Here is a 19,426-nt window from a genome sequence, read left to right on the forward strand (position 1 = left end):
GAAATGAAAATATTTAAAGGTAAATTTTTATTTTATTACCTCTAATGGTTTATTCATAGACATATATGTATGTGTGTATGTATGTATATGTATGTGTGTATAGGGTCACAGCATATTACTATGATACATTGTTATAATTATCCTACTCCATAGAATAGCTTTTTAAAAAAATTTTGTAAATAACAACAACCGAAGAAAAAAAAAGGACTTTTATGTCCCAACCCATTTTATAATTAAGCTGTAAATACTCAATTTCTGCTTACTAAAATAATGCCAGGGCCTCCCCGGTGGCGCAGCGGGTTGAGCCAAGCGCTGGGAAGCTGTCCGCAGCCTCCGCAGTGCTGGTTCAATCAATCCCTGCCGGCCAACAAGAATCCCACATGGCGCAACAGACCTCTCCTGTCTCACCTGCTGCTCCCCTCAGCAGTGTATTTCAGTCCTTCTGCCTGTTCTGCTCCCCACTCTGTCTCTGGTGAATCCTCTCACCCTCCCGTGCCTCTGGCCTGTACCCCAGCTCTTGTATAAAAATAAATAATTAAAAAATAAATAAAATAAAATAATGCCATTTCCCAGAGTTATATGTGATCTCCATTTTCAGCAATACCTCTCACAATGCAGATGAACAATAAATGTTAATTCATTTTGTTCAGAGAGAAGCCGTTGTGTTCAAGTTCCTGGCTAGCACATAAACAACCACTGCAGCCTAGTGATAGGATCTGACATTTCTTCCTGTTATATAAATCTTCTACCTACTAACAATCCACACAGATTAGGTAACACTTTGAATTCCCAGCAGCAGCTTTTTAAAAAAGTTGTTTGTTTTCAGTGTAAGGAGTTCACATTTAAACTTTACTTTCATTGGAACAAGAGGAAAGGTGAGTGATTAACCCAACCCAAAGAAATGGTTGTCTAGTGATATATTTTCTCTTTTTTCCTCCAAAATGGAAAAGGAAATAAAGACTGCAGAACCCAGACGGGAGTGTAATAGAACCTAAAATGAAAGGAAGTCAAGCTCATATTCCAAATTGCCCATCCTCCCACAGACCAGCAAAAATACTATGGACTCTTAGGAAAAAAATGTAGAGTATCTGTTAAGTTGAGGTTTCTTAAGAATTTTTAAAGCAACTAAGTTTAAAATGTAGAAAATTTCCCTTGTGCTGATGTTAACACCAAGATTTCATTTCTATAGTTAAGTCTGTAAAACTTTTATTTTTTAAAAAAGATTTATTTTTTTATTTATACAATAGCTGGGGTACAGGCCAGAGGTGCAGGGAGGGTGAGAGGACTCACCAGAGATAGAGTGGGGACCAGAACAGGCAGACAGACCGAAAGTACTGCTGAGGGGAGCAGTGGGCGAGACAGGAGAGGTCTGCTGCGCCATGTGGGTATCTCCCTGGCCAGCCGGGAATTGAACCTGTGCTCCAGAAGCTGCAGACAGCTTCACAGTGCTGCGCCACGGGGGAGGCCCAAGTCTGTAAAACTTTTAGAAATTATTCAATAACTTCCTGGTTTTGCTTACCTGCTGCCAAATAGCCAGTGTGATTGCTTTTGCTTTTGTACCTAAAGTGGTAAATTAATCTTTTAAAACTGAGAAATTACCTTAAACAAATTCCTTTCTCAAGTTCATCCTTAACCCCAAATGCTAGTTCAGTAATGCAATAAATAGTATTTTGAGTTCTATTTCTTAGCTAACAATGTTGGGCTGTGTTTTCCAAGACTTGAAAAAAATGAGCACAGGAGCCTCCCTGGTGGTACAAAGGGTTAAACGTCAGCACTAGGAAGCTACTAGCAGCTACTGCAGCACAAGCCATCCCTGGCCAGGGAGCTACCCACATGACACAGCAGACCTCTCCTGTCACCCACTGCTCCCCTCAGCAGTGTATTTCAGTCAGTCTGCCTGTTTTGTTCCCCACTCTGTCTCTGGTGAATATCCTCTCACATCCCACACCCCCTGTACCTCTGGCCTACACCCCTGCTCTCGTATGCATAAATAAATAAATATTTTTTTTTAAAAAGAGTGCATATAAACCATTGAAATTCAGTAAGTTTCATATTTTTATTGAACAACCAACATTTAATTTCTTGCTTAAAATTGCTTGAAGTGGTGTATCTTTCCCCATAGCCCAATATTGACCTGAGTATTCCAGTGGTCTGCCTCTATCCATTCTTCTTCCTTTCATGGCCCAATAATGACTTACTAAGCCATTCTCTTCTGGTAGTGGATATTCCAACTAGAATGTCACTGACAAAACAAAATGAGGTGGAACTTTGCAGTGGAAAGTTTTCTTTTGCAGTGGAACTTTGAAGTTCCTTCAATTTGCCATCATTTTTTTTTTTTGTTACTGCCATTGTTTTTATTTCATAGTAATTTTGGAAAGAATAGCTACAGAGTAGTTATCATTTACAAAATATCAAGATACACATTAAATTTGACATGTAAATTAAGTCCACTAAATGAAATGCCAGATGAATGACCTTATCTTCTAATACATAATGTATTTCAATAATATTTATTCTATGGACAGAGATTGTGAAGAGAGCTACAGAGTTGCACTGAAAACATCGGTGACAGAATTCTTGTCCTTACCCTTGACATTATTTTATTGAATTACTTTTTATTGAGGTAACATTGTTTTACAATATTGTATATGTTTTAGGGATATAGGTCCATACCTCTTCAAATGTATATTAACACACCACACCTACCACAAAAGCACCCATAATCCCACATCAGAGTTCATTTGTCACCATTACCTCTGAGCCCCTCACCCCACACCCTTCCCACTCTGGCACCAAATTTCTAGTTTATTTTGGTGTAATTTTGTCTGTTTCTTTGTTGTTGTTGTTTGTAGTCCACATATGATTGAAAAGATCCAGTGTTTGACTTTCTCCTTCTGATTTATTTTGCTAATTATAATCCCTTTGCCCTGTTTTTGCAAATGGCAAGATTTCATCCCTCCTTATAGCTGAGTAGTATTCCATTGTGTATATATGCCATAGCTTCTTTATCTACCCATCTGTCACTGGGCAGACCTCTCCTGCCTCGCCCGCTGCTCCCCTCAGCAGTGTATTTTGTCAGTCTGCCTGTTCTGTTCCCCACTTTGTCTCTGGTGAGTCCTCTCACCCTCCCGCGAATCTGGCCTATACCACAGTTCTTGTATAAATAAATAAATAAATAAATCTTTTCAAAAAATGTTATAGGACAAGAAGAATATGTGGAAATGGTTAATGCCATAAAGCATGTCACCTACAAGAAAAATATTCATGTGTGGAATTACGATCAGCCCTTTAAATTGCTTAGTGTATGTGAGTTCAGCACTTGAGTTTTACTGTTATCCAAAATAAAATTTACATAACCAAAAGATGACAGCCCATCTCATACAGATTAAAGACTCAGAACCTTTCCAGGGTCAACTAAGAATTCACAGGTTATTTTATTTTATTTTAATTTTTTAAAGATTTATTTATTTATGCACATAAGAACTGGGGTATGGGCCAGAGGTACGGGGGGTGAGAGGATTCACCAGAGACAGAGTGGGGAACAGAACAGGCAGACTGACTGAAATACACTGCTGAGGGGAGCAGCAGGTGAGTCAGGAGAGGTCTGCTGCACAAAGTGGGTGGCTCCTTGGCCGGCTGGGGAATGAACTCATGCTGCAGAGGCTGTCGATAACTTCACAGTGCTATGCTTAACCCCTTGCACCACCAGGGAGGCCCTCACAGATTATTTTAAATAAAACAAAAATCTTGAATAGCCTTTCTTTGTAGTCATCTATGGCAACTGAAAGGGTTTTCTCTGTTTGTTTTTTAAAGATTTATTTATTTAAGCATATAAGAACTGGGGTACAAACCAGAGATGTGGGGGTTGAGAGGATTCACCAGAGACAGAGTGGGGAACAGAACAGGCAAGACTGAAATACACTGCTGAGGGTGTTATAGGACAGCCCCGATATTGAATGGGTTCCTGGACATCCTTTTCCCCCTAACAAGGGGAGCAGCAGGAAAGACAGGAGAGGTCTGCTGCGCCATGTGGGTATCTCCCTGGCCAGGGATGGAATTCATGCTGCAGTGGCTGTGGGCAGCTTCATAGGTTGCGTCTTAACCCCTTGCGCCACCAGGGAGGCCCTAAAAGGATTTTTTTTTTTTTTTGGTATCAATTTCCTGAGAAAAATCATTATTTGGGTAAATAATTATCTGTCTTTCCACTTGTAGTTTGACTATAGATGGCTAAAATCTCTGCCCATCTCTGAGCAAATGACATTGTTTGCCCGTCTATAGGTAATATCTGAGCAAATTTTATCAACTTTGCAACCAAAAAGTCAAAGTAGCCACTTGCCTACTCTGACTTCCACCCTCTTTGCTCCACACACACCACTTAGGTGTGACTCATGAAATCACAGCAGTACAAAAAGAGATCTCCAAAGAAGCAGTATCGTTTACATGGTTATTTAACTTTTCTCTCTGGCTCCCCAAGGAGACTCTAAACCCATAAAGACCAGAAATCATCTCTATCGTTCTTTCTCTTCCCTTTGATGCCTTTCACATTGCTGCCCTGGATAACTTTTATTTATCAATGAATATATGTCCATAAGTGAATTTTGAATGTAAAAGAAACAACTTTGTAGATGAGGAAATTTTCCTTAGAAACAAAGAGTTTAATCAAATTACTTTTTTAAATCATCTGAATATGTTTGTGGTAGCTTCAGGACTTCCTAGGTGGTTTCAGGATTTTCTTCTCCCTGGAGCTGAAGACTTGAAGCACAAACGATGCCTTTGCCAATCCAGCCTGGGCAGGGTGATACTATCTCTCTAAACACAGCATGAATCTTGCCAGCAGAAGTCTGCTTGCATGACTAGTGATAGTGCAAGAATCAGCCAAGACAAATTGGTCAGCTAACTTATTATGCAAGACATTTAGCTGCTCACAAGGAACCATCCTTCATTTCTCTAGTCTTCTGGGAAACAGAAGTACCTTCCACCCTGTAACAGGATTCCCTTAGATTACCCATCTCAGACTCAGTAGCATTTTTCAGAGAAGAATGATGTTGATTACTCACTGCCAGAGGGAAGTATTTCCCAATAAAATCCTGACTGATTATGGATGCACTTGCCATGAACCGTACTTGTGACTCATACTCTTGAATCTTGGATCAGTAAGATTACCAGAGTTCCCTGCCCTCAAAATGCTTATTATGCTACCACCCTTCTTTTAAGCCACTGCCTAACTTTTAACTAAGCTTTTTAGAAAGCAGAGGGAAGAGGATGCCATCATTTCCTTTTTTTCCCTGGTTCTTTGAGCAATTCTGCAAACACCTTTGGCTTTTCTAGAAATAGGTGAGTTCAGGACCTTGATGGATGCGGAGTATCCAAAGAAAGTGTCTGTTATAATTTTGTGAGCGGTAATATCTTGAGATCCTGTTAGGGGGAAAAGGATGTCCCAAAGCTAATTCCATACAGGCTTTGTGGACTCCACCCCCACCCCAGGTCAAAGCCAAAGACACTGGGAACTCCACATCCCATCACCACCAAAGGGAAGGTGGTTGGGACCTGAGGGTGGGGTTAAGCAGCCAGGTGGATATAAAAGGCAGACACGTGGGCTTTGGGGATCCCCCATTTTTGGCTCTCCACCAGCTCGCAGCTTTCGGCCAGCTCTGAGAGTGACTTTGGGTTTTCCAGGTCGTCAGATCGGGTAGGACGCATTAAAGACTTTATTTCCCTATTTTCTCCCTGAGTTGTACATTTTCCTTATTTCCTTTTCTCTTGTAAATAAACCTTTTGTTAACCTTTTGTGTGTGTCTGTAGTAGAGTATTCATAAGTCCCTTTAAAGCGCGCGGGTGAGGACCCACAGCCAGGAACCCGTTTAATATCAGGGTTGCTCTATAACAATCAAACCTTCCCAAGTCTTTTTTGTGTCCATCATGCAGAAGTCCTGCAACATCAGGGAATAAATCAACAGATCCTGGAAGTTTCAGGAAAGTTAACTCCCAGCTCCACACACACAAAAACAAAACCAAACCAACAAACAAAAAACAGCCTCCAGGGCCTCCCGGGTGGCACAGCAGTTGAGCGCTGGGTTGCGAAGTTACCCTCAGCCTCTGTAGCTCCGGTTCGATCCCCGGCTGCCAGCAAGGGGCCCACATGGCGCACAGCCCTCTCCTGCCGCGCCCGCTGCTCCCTCAGCAGTGTACTTCATCAGTCTGCCTGTTCTGCTCCCCGCTCTGGCTCTGGTGAATTCTCTCACCCTCCCGCACCTCTGACTGTACCCAGTGCTTGTATAAATAAATAAATAAATAAATAAATAAATAAATAAATAAATAAATAAATCTTTAAAAAAAAAAAAACACACAGCCTCCGGGTTTAATGAGATGGAAGCAGAGGCACCTGGAGCTATTAAGTATGAAATAAATGCTCATGCATGCCTAAGTTTCCCTTGGAATTAGAAAAAGCAGCAGCTCCATTTCGACCAATCAACGATCTATCCCTGTCTTTCCAGGCGGGCCTGGGCGGGAGAAGCCCCCGAAGACCAGACGGGGACGGAGCGAGGCCGCCAGGGGCGGACAAAGGCAGAGCAGGGCCGAGAGCCGGGGAGCGCGCGAGCGAGGCAGAGAAATAATGAGAACAAGCGAGGGAGCCCTGCGGGCGTGGGGCGGGGAAGCAAACGCTGGAGAGAGGCACCAATTACTATAATTGAGGGTAATGGTGCCCAGGCGCCGAGGCGCTCCGCTCTGCTTTACATCATTCAGCCCCAACCCAGGCGCGCCCGCGCCCGGCCCCGCCCTCGCCCCGGCCCCGCCCCGCCCGGGCCCCGCCCCCGCCCCTCGCCCAGGCCCCGCCCCCATCCGCGCCGGGGCCGCCCCGGTCGCCAACAGCAAGTTCAGGTGCTCGCCGGGCTCACCTGCCCGGCTGCCCCGGCATTTCTCCGCTCCGCCCGCCGTCTTCCCCTCCCTCGCTTGTGACACTGACGAGCTCCACAGTAAAACACGGGCGAGGCAAACACTCCAGTCTTGACAGCTTCCCTCCAGGCTAGGGCACGGCGAGGTGGAGACCACGCTGTCCCCATCCCGGGCCTAGCGCCCCTGCCCTGTTCAGGCTTAGGTTCTCAGTCCCATCATTATCCCTTTTCCTTTCCCCCTTCGTTTACAGAACTTCAGTACAAGCCGCGGAGCCTCAGGGGACTGGATGAATGGACTAGACAGAAGAGAGCTTTATTATTGTTTAACTTCTGACCAAAATGAGATCCCAGAATCTTTTCAGAGGCCAAGGGCGAGAGAGCGGCCACTGACTGACACTCTACTAGTGCAGACACAATGCCTAGGAAGCTACATAGTAGGAGAGTGAGGAGTGTTTTTAAATCCACTATTGTGGGTTTCTGTTCTGATGACAAAAGTAATGCATCATTGCAGAAAACAAGGAAAGTACAGAAATGAAGTGTGAAACTTCTGTGCTGGGTCGGGTGTAGCTTCTAGTCCAGATCCCCTGGTGCCACCAAACAGCCAAGATGGGGGTGGTTCCCTGTGCTGGGTGCCAACATTAGCTTGGGGCTCAGGCACTCAACAGTGTGTGATTTTAGCCAAACATCTTTAAATGTCTCTAGATATGTTTCATCACCTATAAGATGACTTGTAGAACAACCTCTCAATAATTCTATGAATGACACAGAATGTCTCCATGATTACACAGTGTCTAATGCAGAATAATTCTGTGAAAGTCCTCAAAAGTGAAGTGAGAGTCCAAAGTGAAGCTAATACAACTGGCCTTAGCTTCTCCATCAAGTCAAATGCAGTGGAGTCCCTGCTTTTCAAGAAAAGAAAACATTTAAAAACTTTTTCAGAGATGCTGTCCCTGAAAGACATGCAAATAATAACACAAGTGCTTGATAGGGCGATTCAGTGTCAATAGACATTAAAAAGTCCAGCACAAAATGATTATTCTACTGAAAACAGCACTTGTCAGACCATCCTAGAATGGTGAGCCCACGGAGTGGCAGTGTGGCATCTTAAAAAGGTCTTGGATGAAACAGCTATTCAGTGGTAAAAGCATTTCATGCCACTTTTAACAACAAACGTGAAGGAAGGACTTTGAATAATTCAGATTCTTTTTTGAAAGGACACTTGCTTCAAAATTATGTTTTCAGGGATCATTTCTATCGTTCGTTACTGGACAAGTTTTTCTGGACGTGCAGAGGCAGAGAGATTTGTCCTGAGCATGATACCGGCTGAGTGTTGCTTCTGCAATTTCTCTGCCATGGATGTGGCTTCCGCTCTTCCTTTGGAACAGTAGGAGGGAGAGAAAGCAGTCTGAGTGGCTGCTGAAAAAAATAAAAATAAAGGAGACTTCTTCTATCACTGCAGAGGGTGCAGCGATGATCAGTGTTGCCAGTTCAAAAGGATTAAAATAAGGACGGACTTCCCAGCGCAATTGCTGTCTGGAGACAAGCGCCCACCTGCGAAGGCTGTGGCGGCCAGGAAGTCCTGCGACAGGCATGGGAACTAATTGTGGGAGCGACGGACACTTTAAAGTCCCCCTCAATGCTGAGACACTATCATTACAGCTCCAGCTTCTGGTTATCATTTCCTTTAATATTATAGGTGACAATGCCATGTAATTTTCAAAAGCAGAGAAAACGCTGGCTCTGGAACTCATCTGCAGAGTTAGGACCTCAGGGTCAACCCAGACCCAGACTCTTTGAGGCCAGATGATGTCCAGCTGAGGGCAGAAGGGAAAACAGGCTTTCAGAACAGGCTACATACCCTGGAGCTGCAGTGACTTTTGCAAGGGGAGAATGTTTTCTAATTCACACACCAAAATGACTACTGTGGGCCATTACCCGTCCTGTGACCCGCGGCTTACTCACCTAGCAGCGCTAGTCCGTGGGTAGGAGTGAGAGCTGGGGCCGGCAAGAGCAGGTGGCCCACATGAAGACAGCAGGTAACCGAGATCTTAACTCAGGCTTGGGTTCCCTACAAGACCAAGGAGAAATTTCTCCAAACCATTTTAAGCTGTTAAGATTCTCCCCGACCTGTACTGCATGTTACCAAAAGGTACTTCCTTTTTGTCTTTTCTGAAAGGCGTCTTAATACCTTACGTCCATCTTCTTTCCATGGATTTAACTTTCTATGGGAATAAAGGCAACTCCTGCTTGGTAGGCTCAGAAATCATTTCATATCATGTCATAATTTCAGATCCAAAGAGGCAGGGGAAAGAGGAGGAAGAGACCCCCAGCCAGTTCCCTAACCATTTTCACTTCTTTGTTAAGTACCCCTTGAAGTGCATCTGGAAGTGGACTTCCCAGAACCAGGAACAGAATCTCATCACCCAGCCTGGCTGTCCTTCTCTTGAAAGCACTGTCCTCCCTGTAAATTTCTCCAAATGTCTTGTACTTTACACAACCTGGAAACAAGAGTAGAAACAGGAAGTGCTGGGAGTAGGGCCTCTGTTCCAAGGCCTCAGACCCGGTTTTATCACACCTGTGAGTTGTTACACATGCATCGTTAAAGTTCTTTAACATACAGTTCATTCTCTAGAGAATAACCACGTTTGAAAAAAAAAAAACAAACAAACATCAGGGCAGCCCTTTTTCCTAAGTCAACACTGCAGCTCTCACATCAATTACCACTCCTAATTTCTAAGGGATAAAATGCATTACTCTTTGCAGCCCCGAGCTCTCTCCACTTTCAGGGTGTCACCACTGCCACCCGGAGGGAGCGGCCCTTTGGCTTGTCTCTCTCGCCCTCGTGTGGTGATCCGGAAGCAGCACGCACCTGGGAAGACAGAGCAGTGGCTGTTTGCTGTGGATGCACGACGCCAAGGAAAATTTAGATTCAGTACTTTAATGACCGTGTCCCCATGTCATGGGGTGACCTCAGTAAGAGGACTGTGAACCTTGTTCCCAGAATCTTTTTAGAGTTTCAGACAATAATGAACAAGTTCTTCTCTGTGCGTAAGGCCAGGGGAAGGTGGAGGTGGGGGCAGTCAGGCTGTGGAGCACAACAGTGGCCGTTGTTCTAAATAAAGCGCTCTTGCCTGAGACTGTGTCACCCGCGGCGCACCAGGGCTTCTCCCAGAGAGGTGCTCATCTGCGGGGGGCGGGAGGGGCCCTGATTTGTCCCTTGGTTTTGAATCTTCTTGAAGGGAAACCTGTTAACAGAACCACCACAGGGCTTCGCCCCTGATCTCTCCTTTCTAAATGTGTGTGGTGTTTCTTCAAATCCACAGTCTGTTTTGACAGACTTCAGCTTTAAAAAGCAAACAAGCAGAAAGCCTCCAAACAGATAAATTATTTTTTTAAAGATTTATTTATGCATGCAAGAAACGGGGTACAGGCCAGAGGTGTGGGGTGGTGAGAGGATTCACCAAAGACAGAGTGGGGAGCAGAACAGGCAGACTGACTGAAATACACTGCTGAGGGGAGCAGTGGGTGACAGGAGAGGTCTGCTGCGCCATGTGTGTAGCTCCCTGGCTGGGGATCGAACTTGTGCTGCAGTGGCTGCAGTTAGCTTCAGAGTGCTGTGCTTAACCCCTTGAACCAACAGGGAGGCCCCCAAACAGATACATTAAACAAAGATCCCCTTTCTTCCTGATCCACGTAGCACCAAATGGGGGGGTGACTGACATCCTCCTTGAACATGGCAGCACCCTGTCTGTCTGGTCTGGGGCTGGACACACACACACACACACACACTCATGTGACATGATGATCTGACTCTTATCCAGGTCAAGATCAAAGCTGAGAAACTAACAGGCTAAGTCAGCCCCCCACTCCACGTGAGCTTCGAGTCTAGACTAATCAAATGAATCAAACAGCTTCTCTGTGCACTAAGAGCTACGTGAGGCCGCGTCAGTCACTCTTTAAATTAAATCACAGTATGATTACATCTGTCTCTGGCTTTTCAACCCAGAAGAGATTGAGTGGCTCTCCCAGGGTCACGCCGGTGGCGCTGAGACGCTGGGTTCAGTGCATTATCTTTCTGGTCCAGATCACAGATGAGAATCTGTGGAGGGTCGTCACATTCACTGGTAGATAGCGGCGGGTTTCTTCTCGAACAGGGACATGAAAAGAAAGTCTCTTGGAGCTAAGATTTCTTGGAAATATTTTGGCAATTTTTAAAAAAGATTTTATTTATGCATACAAGAACTGGGGTACAGGTCAGAGGGGCAGAGGGTGAGAGGATCCACCAGAGACAGAGTGGGGAGCAGAACAGGCAGACTGACTGAAATACACTGCTGAGGGGAGCAGCGGGCGAGTCAAGAGAGGTCTGCTGCACCCTGTGGGTAACTCCCTCGCCGGGGATGGAACTTGTGCTGCAGAGGCTGGCGCTAGCTTGATAGCACTGTCTTTAACCCCTACGCCACCAGGGGGCCCCCCATTTTGGCGATTTTGTAAGGTAAAATGAACTGTTGATAAGTGGAAAGATTTGAGGGAGAGGGGAGAAAGAGAGACAGAGACAGAGACACAGAGACAGAGAGATTACTGCTGAGGATAAGGGCTGTTTATAAGTTTATGGAATCGCCCACACTCTGAGACATCTCCTGGTTGCTACGAGCGTGAAGATTTCTGGGAATGAGTTTTTGGGCCATTCTGGGATTGACACTTGTGTTGCAGGAAGCAGCTGCCCAGGTAGCTGGCGGTGATTGTGTCCCCAACATTTGATCTGCAGGCTCCTTCTCCCAGTGCCCAGCCTGCTCTTGTGGAAAATGCTCTAGTGAATGTCCTGATCCTGAGGGTCAGGGGTCGCTGGGTACAGAAACAGGAGTCACAGCCTACACCGACTAGGATCCTCACACCGGTCAGGGAAATGGCTTTCCCAGAAGGGACACAGCAGAGCTCCTGAGGCTCATACCAGGTTCCATTTTGAAGACTAGGGATGGGAAACCCACTAATCACAAAGAAGTTGGAGAGAATTTTGCCTTCTGGTGGAACAAGAAATGTAGCCGCGACTTCCTTCCCGTGGGGAGTTGCCCTCTGGGCTGGAGGTATGCAGGTCTACAAAAACCCAGCTACTCCAACTGACCTTGCCGCTCCAGGCTGTACCTCTTTCTCTGAGTAGCAGCTGCCTGGTGCCTCGTGATCTGGATAGAGGAGAAGCCGCGGGCCACAGGAGAAGAGCCCTGGACTGAGAGTCACCTTGACACCAACTCTGGGCTGGGTTTGCATCACGCCTCACTTAGCCTCTTGGGGTTGCAGAATTCTCAGCTACAAAATGAGGCAACCTGAAAAACGGGCTCCTCAAATCTCACCTGGTTCTAGAATTCTAAGCTGTTTTTGTACTGCTTGTCCATATTGTAGGAGGAGAAGCCAAGTGTTAAAGGCGGCCCTTGTTCTTGGTGTCTGCAAAGGCGCCAAAGACCTAGGCAGTGGTTCTCAAACTCGAAACAGATTCAGCATCATCTGGGGAGCTTGTTAAAGTACTTCAATGGCCTCCACCTCCAGAGTGTCTACTCAGTAGGTCAGATGTGGGGCCTGGGTATTTGCATTTTAATAAGTTCCTATGTGGTGGTGCTGACACTGATTGGGGACCACAATTTGAGAACCTTTGGCCTGTCCCCAAAGGACATTCCGAGATGTAGCCAGAGATTATAAACCTGCTCTGCTGGCAAGAGACAGACACCTGGACCTGGGTTTCTAGATAACCCATTTCCCAGGGCTAGCCTCATGGAAGAGCGTACCTGATAACCAATATTCACCTAGCGCTTTAGAGTTTTCAAAGAGCTTTGCCTTCTTTGTCTGTTGGAATCAGTCCCCAGCGTGTGGGAAGGGAAGACAATATTACCCTCAGCTTTGGAGGTGTGGGTTGCTGCTCCCACAGAGATCTTTGCTCAGCATCGCACAGCTGAGAAGCAGGGAGGGGGCATCGGTCCTTCCCTGGGTCATCTGAGACTTCTGTGTCCTTCCTTCTTCTCCAAGCCGCCCCTCAGAATACTCTTCAAGGTCATTTCTTATTGTTTCTAAGCAAATAATTATTGGGGGCATGCTAATTAGGTATCATTTTCATACACGCAAGGCCATAGTATCCAGAAAGCCATCTTCTCTGGCTTGTTATAACCCAGTAGAAACATGAGCTGGAAGCTGTAAGTCTTGCCTTGGAAGGTGGCTTTCAAACAGGCTAGTGAAATCATGAATTAATTTGTACTGTATTTCAGTCATCATCATTAGTGGTATAAAATATTTTTCCGCACTGTCCAATATACGAGTGAAGGGCTCCCTGAAGAAGAGTGTCAAAAGCGAAGTTCAATACTTAGTTCTCATTTTTTATTTTTACTTTTTTTTAAAGATTTATTTATTTATGCATGCAAGAACTGGGGTACAGACCAGAGGTGTGGGGAGGGCGGTGAGAGGATTCACCAGAGGCAGAGTGGGGAATAGAACAGACAGATCAACTGAAATACACTGCTGAGGGGAGCAGCAGGTGAGTCAGGAGAGGTCTGCTGCACCATGTGGGTAGCTCCCTGGCCGGGGATCGAACTCAAGCTGCAGTGGCTGCGGACAGCTTCATAGTGCTGTGTCTTAACTCCTGTGCTACCAGGGAGGCCCCTCATTTTTGATTTTCAAAATCTCTGGTCACTTTTTTGATTCCTTTCTGTCTTCAGTTAGTACATTAGCAGCAAGTCCCAGGAGCTGTCTGGCAGACAGGTGGTATAAAGTGACAGCTGCCAGCAGATGGGAGAGGCCAGCCTCTGCACCACCCCTTCAGAATCAACAAGGGGGAGCTTCCAAATGATGTGATCTAGGTGCAGTGTCAGGCGTACTCACCTCCAACCTCCTAAGTTTAAATTGAGATGTTTTAGACTCACTGCCCCCCCATTCCCTGGGTTGGGACTGACAACACACAGGTAACCCAAAAGAGCCAGTGCCGGGGCGCACACAGCATCTGCTCAGGTGGTACAGGGTCTGCACTCCTGTGAGAGCCTCCCTTTTAGTTCATCACCGCAGGAGAGAGGAGGCGGGCTCAGGGGGCTATCATGACCAGTGCCCTAAGGCACTTCCGTGACACCAGATAAAGTCCTCCCCCCAAGCACACACTCTGTTTTACAAAGGATATCAGCACTTGCTGTCCTACCCAGAGCTGACCTTTGAACACACTCAAAAATGAATAAACACAAAAGAGCTCAGTTATCACAAGGTTCCATTTCTCTCAAAGTAACAAAAGTCACAACATGGTGTGGAAGCCTGACATCCTCCCTGTTCCTCCCCCGCTGCAGCCTCCTTACTAATGGCCTTATGAGCTCAGCCTGGAATGTCAACTTGAACTTTAGCATTTATGGCGCAACCAACTAGAACTCAGTTTAACCATACTTTTTTTATTTGATTGAGTGTTTCAATTTACTATGTATTTCCTGAGGAGGCCCTTGGGTTAAAACAACATGATCTAATGCAATGAAAACCAACAAAAAATACATTCTTTACTTCCAGTAGCTCAAGGCCAATTGAATCTACCCAAAGCATACTTTAGCAGTGTTAATCAGCCTTAACACTAGATGGTTTTTTCTCCCCTTTTCTTTGGGCCCACATATTCAATTCAGAAGCCCCTCCGTCTTCTGATGGCCTATCAGTATACACAATTTCAGGATTAAGCAAGCATCCCCAGGAATGAAAATGTAGTGTTAACAGTGAGTGCCCGAGGAAGTTCCAGACTAATTTTGAGGCAGATCAGGATAAGGAGAAAAGCAGTTTAGTGCTCAACAATTAATTCTACTTCTATCATCCCTGTAGAGAGTGCAGGGTATAAGAACTTTAGAATATTCTTGAGGACACAGAACCATGAAGGGGACAGGGAAGAAGCTGGTACTTACTTGGACTTTAGAGCAAGGACAGAACTCGGTGGATAACGAGGAAAAGGATGTGCTGGTAAATGGAACCACATAACGACGGCAGGTGGATGTTAAGCAGGCACAGCACAGGGCACTCAGCAAGTGTTAGGGGAAAAAGGATGTCCCAAAGCTAATTCCATATAGGCTTTGTGGACTCCACCCCCACCCCAGGCCAAAGCCAAAGACACTGGGAACTCCAAATCCCATCACCACCCCAGGGAAGGTGGCTGGGACCTGAGGGTGGGGTTAAGCAGCCAGGTGGATACAAAAGGCAGACACGTGGGCTTTGGGGATCCCCCATTTTTGGGCTCTCCGCCAGCTCGCAGCGTCCGGCCAGCTCTGAGAGTGACTTTGGGTTTCCAGGTCGTCAGATCGGGTAGGACACATTAAAGACTTTATTTCCCTATTTTCTCCCTGAGTTGTACATTTTCCTTATTTCCTTTTCTCTTGTAAATAAACCTTTTATTAACCTTTTGTGTGTGTCTGTAGTAGAGTATTCGTAAGTCCCTTTAAAGCGCGCAGGTGAGGACCCACAGCCAGGAACCCGTTTAATATCGGGGCTGCTCTATAACACAAGTACTAACAGGCATCCGCTGGGTGCCAGGAGCTGGGCTGGAGGCCGGGATTCATCCAGGAACACAAATATCTGTTGGAGGGGCCTCCTGGTGGCACAGGGAGCACAGCTCTGTGAAGCTGGCCACAGCCACTGCAGCACGAGTTCGATCCTCAGCCAGGGAGGAACCCACATGGCGCAGCAGACCTCTCCTGTCTCGCCCGCTGCTCCCCTCAGCAGTGTATTTCAGTCAGTCTGCCTGTTCCACTCCCCGCTTTGGCTCTGGTGAATCCTCTCACCCTCCCGCACCTCTGGCTTATACCCCAGCTCTTGTATGCATAAATAAATAAATCTTTAAAAACAACAACAACAACAAATATCTGCTGGAGCTTACATTGTTGTGAAGGGTGACAGATACAGAAATGTGCCAAATAGTAATACTTGCTGTAATGAAAAGAGCCCAGAAGCGGGACTGGAATTCCTGAGTCACCAAATTGCTCCTTAAGATTGAATGACCAAGATTTGGCTCTTTGATAAAGTGATTATCTTAGCAAGGCCTGGAGAAGTCGAGAGGGTAAGTCATAGAGCTCTGCAGGGGAAGAGTTTCTAGGCAGAAGGGACAGCGAGGGTTTAGACCTTGAGGCAGAACCATGTGCAGAGAAAGCAGGCATTGCCAACAGGGAAGCATCATCCTAAGCAGATGGAAATTCATTCTGGAGAATGAAAAAATCTTACTCTTGTACAAAAATATAGACAGTAGATAAACATACATGGTATGTGGATGGCATTAGAATTTCATGGGGGGGTAGAAAAAGGTGCTTAAAAGGCATCATCCCCGGTGAGGCAATAATTTAAAAAGTTTAGAGCCACTAAGAGGAGTGGTAAAAGGTCCAACCCAGAGGACTTGAAATGTCCAGATACAATTCATTCCAAGGTGATTGAGCACCACTATTTCATGAATCAAAAATTAGAAGGCTCCCATCAAGTGACTGGAGCTACAGCTCTGAGGCCCAGGCTGCCCAGTCCTGCTCTCAACACATGGGAGCTGCCCATCTACCGACACTGTCCCACAACACCCAGGTACGGGTGGAAACTTGTTTGGCTAGAGCCCAGGCAGAAGGTTTTCAGGAGGATAAAGCGGCCAGCGCCTCCGTGGTGGAGCCAAATGATCATGATAATAGCAACCGCCTCAGGTGCTGTGCTACGGGCTCCTCTGCGTGCCGCATGCGCCCTCCCAGCAGTGTCCCCAGGATCCAGCAAAAGTGACCTTCCAGGGTCTCAGCGAGGGTTCGAGGTAAGTCACCCCTGAAGGGGAACAACCTGGGTTTGAATTCGGTGGGTCAGACTCCCAAGAGGGCGCTCTGCATATCCCCGCAAAAGAAGTATGTTCATTAAAATAAGCTCCGTTGTTGCCCGCTTCCTTCCCAGTTCTTTGGGAGTCTGCTTGCAGCGCTGACGTTTACTTTGAAAGCGAACCCTTCTCGGGTCCCAGCCCTAAGTATCGGGGAGCTTCCCCCCAGTTTGCATTTTCTGGCCGCATGTAGCCCAACAGCGCCACCTGGTGTCGGAAGTGGGTGGCACAGCCCGGGACGAGCCCCGTGGCCACGCCGCTGAGGAGCCGTCTGGCTGCGGCTCCACGTGATTTTTTTCTGACTGCATCTGTTGTAACAGAAAGATTGAGGTCCAGATTATGACCTTTGAGGCTGCTGGCCTGTTTTCCCCGTTTTTGAATATTTACTGTTTCTACGCCAATTTGTTTTATTTTGTTGTATTTTTATATTCCCCATACAATTGCAACCCCCTTATTTTGACCCCAATCCCTCCCCATAGAGTGTCTCTGGTTCATAATTGTTTGTTGATTTCGATTTTTTCTTTCCTATAGTTGTTCTTTTTCCTGGTCCCTTATTTAGGTTTTCTAGATTCCTGCTATGAGTGAGACCATCCGGTATTTTTCTTTTTCTTTCTTTTTCGCTGAGCATGATCCCTTCCAGCTCCATCCATGTTGCTGCAAATTGCATGTGTTTATCTTTTTTGGATGCTGAGTAATATTCCATGGTGTATATGTACCACATCTTCTTGATCCAGTCATCTATTTTTGGGCATTTGGATTGTTTCCATAGTTTAGCTATTGTAAACAGTGCTGCTATAAACATAGGGGTGCAGGTGCTCTTTGGAATTGATGTATCTGTGTCCTTTGGGTAAATACCTAGGAGTGGAGTTGCTGGATCATATGGAAGCTCTATGTTTAGTAGGTCCAGAAATCTCCACACAGCTCTCCACAGTGGTTGGAGCAGTTTGCACTCCCACCAACAGTGCAGGAGAGTTCCTTTTTCTCCACATCCTCGCCAACATTTGTTGTTGCTAGTTTTTTTAATATGTGCCATTCTTACTGGTGTGAGATGGTATCTCATTGTAGTTTTGATTTGCATTTCCCTGATTGCAAGTGATGTTGAATATTTTTTCATATGCCTGCTGGCCATTTGCATTTCCTCTTCAGAGAAGTTTCTTTTTAGCTCTTCTGCCCATTTTTTGACTGGATTATTTTCTTTGTTGTTGTTGAGTCTCATCAGCTCTTTGTAGATTTTTGTGATCAGTCCTTTATCATTAGTGTTGTGCACAAAATTTTTCTTCCAGTCTGTGGGGTTTTGGTTATTGTCTCTTTTGCTGTGCAGAAGCTCTTTAATTTGATGTAGACCCAGCTGTTTATCTTTGCCTTCACTATCACTGCCTTGGGTTCTACGCCAATTTGAAATGTATCCTTTACCACATCATAAGTTCCTATTTTTATCTTCCCTCTTTTCTGGACTATTCTGTTCTGTTATCTTGCTTACTATTACACAATTTGTGTGTTTCATGTAGTGTTAATGTATAAAATATATGTAACATTATAGTGCTATGTGTTAAGATGTGTTTAAGATACCACCCATGAGCCTTTAAAAAAGGATTTTTCTAATACTATGTGCATTTATTTTTCCAGATCAACATAGGTAGCATTCCAGCAAACGCCAGTCAAAAAATCTTGTTGGTACTTTCTTGGAACTATATTGAATATATTGAGGACTTTGACACTTTTTAAAATATTGAGTTTTCCAATCAAGGACATGCATGTTTTCTATCTAAACCATATTCTATATCCCACAGAAAAAATTTAAAGATTTTTCACACAAACCCTATACACGTCTTTTTTTTTGCCAGCTTTAGTGAAAATAATTGACACCGATATTGTAAAAATTTTGTTACAGAGCAACCCCAATATAAAACGGGTTGCCTTATGGTGGGTCCTCACCCATATACTTAAAGGAGACTTAAACTGTAGGCACACACAAAGGGTTAATCAAAGGTTTATTTACAAGCAAAGGGGAAATGAGGAAATGAATAACTCAGGGAGAAAAAAAAGGGAGATAAATTTGTAAATGCGTCCTACCAGTTCCGCTGGGAGTCCCAAATGACCCATAGAGAGCTGGCTAAAAGCCCAGCGCTGCCTGGCCAAGAACACGAGCCCCACTCACATGGCTGGTTAAATATCTTAAACAGAAAACATGGCTGCTTAACTCTGCCCTCAAGTCCGCTCAACCCTCCCTTTGGTGGTCATGGGATTTGTAGTTCCCAGTGTCTTGATGCAGTGGGGGTGCAGTCCACAAAGCCTGTATGGAGTTTGCTCAGGACATCCTTCCCCCTTAACAGTTTCACTGTGTAATGTGAGGTTTTTATACATATATATTGTAAAACTGTTATCATAACTAAATTAGTTAACATCACTTCACATGAGTAACATTTTTTTTGTAGTAAGAATATTTACTGTCTTAGCAGCTTTTAGCTAAACACTGGAATATTGTTAATTACAGTCACTGGCTGTGCTATAGACCCTCAGTACTTACTCTTCTTATAGCTGGAAGTTAACCCTTAGACCAATGTCTCCCTTTTTCACCACCCAGCCCCTGATAACCATTGTCTGTTTCTATGAGTTACATGTTTCAGATTCCACATATGAGATCAGACAGTATTTGTCTTTCTCAATCTGGCTTATTTCATTTGGCATAATACCCTCAACTTTCACTCATGTT

The 19,426-nt window shown here is 45.2% G+C and overlaps 1 pseudogene; it reads left to right on the forward strand.

The window, feature by feature from the left end:
* The first annotated feature begins 8,121 nt into the window (after positions 1-8,121).
* Positions 8,122-8,302, forward strand: LOC119245434 (small nucleolar RNA U3; annotated as a pseudogene).
* Positions 8,303-19,426: the final 11,124 nt, after the last annotated feature.

Source organism: Talpa occidentalis, unplaced genomic scaffold, assembly GCF_014898055.3.
Source record: "Talpa occidentalis isolate TD23 unplaced genomic scaffold, MPIMG_talOcc4v2.1 talOcc4.14, whole genome shotgun sequence".
Classification (NCBI taxonomy): Eukaryota; Metazoa; Chordata; class Mammalia; order Eulipotyphla; family Talpidae; genus Talpa; species Talpa occidentalis.